General features: G+C 32.6%; 1 protein-coding gene across 3 annotated transcripts in view; it reads left to right on the forward strand.

Moving 5' to 3' along the window:
* The first annotated feature begins 1584 nt into the window (after window positions 1-1584).
* LOC111708535 (inactive ubiquitin carboxyl-terminal hydrolase MINDY-4B) overlaps window positions 1585-5125 on the forward strand; it is a 50263-nt gene continuing 46722 nt past the window's right edge. For all 3 annotated transcript variants that reach the window (XM_023481938.1, XM_023481937.1, XM_023481939.1), the window contains exon 1: window positions 1585-1662. The gene's annotated coding sequence lies outside the window, so the exon portion shown is untranslated. The remainder of the gene's footprint in view (window positions 1663-5125) is intronic.

Consider the following 5125-nt stretch of genomic DNA (forward strand, 5'->3'; position numbering starts at 1 on the left):
AAGTTAAATATGAAAAGATGATTACATGAGAACTTAACGGAAAAACAAGTTGAATATAAAAAGATGAGTACATGAGAACTCAACGGAAAAACAAGTTGAATATATAAAGATTAGTACATAAGAACTAAACGGAAAAACAAGTTGAATCTAAAAAGATGAGTACATGAGAACTAAACGGAAAAGCAAGGTGAATATAAAAAGATGAGTACATGAGAACTAAACGAAAAAACAAGTTGAATCTAAAAAGATGATTACATGAGAACTAAACGGAAAAAAACAAGCTGAATATAAAAAGATGAGTACATGAGAGAACTTAACGGAAAAAGTATCAAAAATTATTTAAAAGATAAAAAAACATTGAAATGAAACCATTAGACATTAGACATTAGACAACTCGTAAATTTCTAAGGTTTATAGAAATCAATAAAAGAAGGTATTAATTAACTACTGATGATTATAGTTACGCTAAATCATGCAACCAAGGTTGAAATGTTGAAGTCCAATATCGGGTTGTATGCCCGGACAGCTTGAAGAAAACTACCTGAACCATTTTATTTCTAGTCACAGATAAATCGGAAGGAAGAACCATCTACACTTTTTATTCTAAACAGGATTTCCTGATAATATGAATAAAAGCATCAAGTGATTGTAAAATGTAAACCTGTGAAATAACATAAATTATATGGAAGTTTCTTAACAGTCAAACCGCTCTCTAAAATTCTAGATATCGGGATTTCCTAAAACAAAGAATTAAAAACACTATGGGATTCCACAAAGATTTGTTTACAAAAAAATGTACTGCAGTTTCTGGGCGGATTAAATGAATAAACTCAATACTGCTAGGACTGCGTTTGTTTTTAACAAAAACGATACATTATAGATTACTCATAGTTTATGAAGGCTCGACTCAGGACGTTCATTTCTACAGATAAGCATATCATATCTTTATATATTAAATATAAAGGAACCAAAAAATATGCATGTAGTTTTTGGGAGAAATGTGAGAACCGTCCTTGCAGTGGTTATATCAAAAACGATATTTATAGATTACTCATAGTTTATAAACTTTGGTTAGGCAAGCCATAAAAGTATCTACTAAGGACTTTAATTTCTTTAGCTGAATATATCTTAAATAACAATATCTAGATCTAGATATTTTAAATATAGGAACCATTAAGATACATAAATTTGTTGAACATTAATTATTGAAACCAAAACGATCTAGATATTTTAAATGAAGGAAACATCTAGATATAGATATTGTTAAATACTGGAATTCGTTTATTCCTTTCTAGATATACCAAATATAAGATCCATTTGGCCGGAAATAGATATATTAAGTAAATATATTAGAAATATTAAATATAGAAACCATCTATATATATATTTAGATATCTAGATATAGAACCTTCTAGATATATTTTACAAAGTATAGAACCATATAGACAACTAGATCTAGATATGCTAACTATGGAGTCCAGATCTATAAATATATCAAACATCTTCGTCAAAATATAGTTAACATAGAAACCATCAAGATATAGATAAACATGATTTTCAATATTTTAGAAAGAATGAAAACTATTTCAGATTAGAGTACAAATACAATTTTTTTATTCATCCAGAGAGAATCATATTCTAGAAATCCCCCGCAATCAAAAAGTAAGTATTTGACTATTGGAAGCTTTAAGGAATTCTTTACTTTTAAAAAACTATCTTGAGAGCCCAGCGTTGCCCGGAGTTTTCCCTATAAAAGGGATTGTTCATTTATTTGAAAATACACAAAATACCAAATCTTACTGTTTAGATATATTCCGATACAACATGCTTTAAAAATAGCAAGTGCGATTTGCCAAAGAAATATTTTTAGATTTAAAAAAAGTTGAATAAATTAATTGTGTCTTTACAATAAACTTTTCAAATTCTTATATCTTTGCAATCAGATTATCTAAACCTTTGATATTTTAACTTAAATTAATTAATCTAACAATAGTTTAAAATGTATATCTACGACATTTGGTTGCAAAGATAAATGGATACGAAAATCAGGGTTTGTGACAAAGACTCAACTCCTTTTGACACAAATTGGTTACATAATAATTATAGATTTTTTGAAGTGGCTAAAAATTCATTTTCACATGCACAATGCACATTAAAACAAGAGACTTAATTAATTGTAGAGAAATCTAGAGTAATTGGAAGAATAAAAGGCTAAAATCAGGTTTAAATAATCAAAGAAAAAATACTATAAAGATATCTTTGTATTCTTATTCAAAGAAAATTTTCCCCTTTTGCAGATTTCAAGTTCAAGGTGCAAGGGAAGGTTTCCCCGCCACCTTTCTTTATTGTTCTAGAACTGAATCCCTTCAAAAGTTTCACTGTCAGGATTCCCGGGGATCTTTCTTTATGAAATATTTGGTTTTCATCTGTTGCGCTCCCCTCCCCCTGATATACCTCCTCCCCTTTTTCCCTCCTACAACCCCTTTTTACTCTTTTCCGTTCCACCAACTCCTTTCTTTTCCGGACTCCACTCAGGTTCCCTTGACCCCTTCTCCCTTCTCCCTTCTCCCTTCTCCCTACTACCTTCTCATATTCTCTCTTCTTCCACCTCCCATATATCCCTTGCCCTTCTTGTTTTCACTTCTCCTTTTTTCTCTGCTTCCTTCTCCCTTCCCCTTCTTACTTTCCTCTCTCTCTTCCTCTCTTTGTTTCCCTTTTTCCCTTCTCCCTTGCACTTCTCCCTTCTTCCCCTAAATTTTTACCCTTCATTCTTCCCATTTCCTTCCCCTATTTCCATTCCTTTCTCTCTTTCCCTTCTCCCTTCTTCCTTCCCTTTATTCTTTCTCATGCGTACAACCCTCTACACACCTCTCAATCCTTCCTAGCTTTTTCGTCCTGTCCTACTCTCTTACTTTTCCCCTTACTCTTCCCTCTTATCTTCCTACTTTTCCCTCCTCCATCCTCTACATTCCTACTTTTCCCTTTTCCATCCTATCTCTTCCTACTGTTCCCTTTTCCATCCTATCTCTTCCTACTTTTCCCTTCTCCATCCTCTACCTTCCTACTTTTCCCTTCTTCATCCATTATCTTCCTACTTTTCCCTTCTCCATCCTTTTCCTTCCTACTTTTCCCTTCTCCATCCTTTACCTTCCTACTTTTCCCTTCTCCATCATCTACTTTTATCCCTTCCCCCTTCCCCCCTTCTAATCCCAACCTCTGTTCCGGAACTTCTACTTCCTGTCCTGCTAATCCTCGAATTCAAATCTAGGCCAAGGGTTGTCTCTGTCAAACAACCGATGCCATTTTTCTGGATTTAACAATTTCCAAAAAGTTCTTCTATTTTTGAATTTATATTCTTCTAGGCTAGATAAAACTTATAATTTTTAAAGTTCTCATATTAGACTAATTATTATGGAGTAGTTTCAAGGCTCTTAAAAACAAGTTGAATCTAAAAAGATGAGTACTATTACTGCACAGTTCTATAGTAAACCATGAAAGTATGGAATCTCTATATAAAGGAACTCCTGTACACTGTATACTGCTGTACACAGGTATTACTGTACAGTTCTAGTAAACACCAGGTGCCTGGCGTTGCCGTTCGGCCAGCTATAGCTAAAATATATATATATATAAATGTATTATGTATATATTATATATGAGCGAAGATCATTTTTATATAGATATAATTGGCTTTGATCTGCCCAATTTCGTCATGGAAACTCACATTGGAATCGAAAGTGTTACCTAAAAAACGCCGTTTTTAAAATCCGTCAGGAAGATTTTTGTTGCATGATGTAAGTACAAGAACTTGCTACTGAAGCTTAAAAGTCATATTTGTAAGTTAAAGTTACCAGAAAAAGGGGAAAAATTTGTTAGATTTTAAGAAGAGAATGTTAAGAATATCTCAGAAGATTTTAGCTGGTCATAACTCAGTATTGCGAAAAATATCTTAAAATGTGTCTGATCATTATTGCAAAGATATATCTATATATATAAAGCTGTAATCTCTGTTTGTCTGTTTGTTTGTTTGTCCGATTATATCTCAGAAACCCCTGGACCGATTTGTCTGAAATTTTATTGGGAAACTCGGTAGGACCACGGGAATGTTTTTTAACTTGGTTTTAAGATTATAAATTGATTGGGTTCATTTTTAAAGGAAAAAATAGCTAAAACCGTAATTTACAACCATGTGCGGGTAAACGGGGGGACTAACTATGACAACACACCTAATACTAATTGTAAAGGAACTAAGTTTTGTTCACCAACTCAAATTTCCTTATCCCTATATCTTTGCAACATGAATATCGTCGACATTTTATATTTCAAACTATGAATTCAAATAATCTATGTTTGAAATATCAATGGTTTAACCCGCGGTTGCAGAGATATAAGGATTAGAAAATTTGAGCTTGGGAAACCCTCAATTTCTTTTAGTTTTCTAAATATATCATTTAATCATTTCAATGTTACCATGCTCTAATTACATGTACATGTCAATATAAATAAATATATGGTAAACTAGCTAAGAAACCTAGATTATCTTGGAAACTATAAACTTTCGCTTTAAAAGTCACCCACTCAAGTTAGAAGCTGTAAACCAAACTGAGAACATGCTAGTGGTTCTGCCGAATTTTCCAATCAAATTTGAGGCATATCGGTTTGGGTGTTTCTGAGTAATAATCACACAGAGGTTTCTACTTTAATTACGTAGATATGATATAATATAGTATCACTGTTCAGTTGTCAATATGTGAAACCAATTAAATCGTTAAAGAAGTTGTGTCGAAGTTTCCAATTTAATTAGATATTTTTGAAAAGTGAACTTGTGGATGTCCAGGATCCGTCAGTTTCCAATCTAAATAGACATTTTTGAAAAGTGAACTTGTGGATGTCCAGGATCCGTCAGTTTCCAATCTAAATAGATATTTTTGAAAAGTGAACTTGTGAATGTCCAGGGTCCGTCAGTTTCCAATCCAAAATAGACATTTTTGAAAAGTGAACTTGTGGATGTCCAGGATCCGTCAGTTTCCAATCTAAATAGATATTTTTGAAAAGTGAACTTGTGGATGTCCAGGGTCCGTCAGTTTCCAATCTAAATAGATATTTTTGAAAAGTGAACTTGTGG

Source organism: Eurytemora carolleeae, unplaced genomic scaffold (genome assembly GCF_000591075.1).
Source record: "Eurytemora carolleeae unplaced genomic scaffold, Eaff_2.0 scaffold746, whole genome shotgun sequence".
NCBI lineage: Eukaryota > Metazoa > Arthropoda > Copepoda > Calanoida > Temoridae > Eurytemora > Eurytemora carolleeae.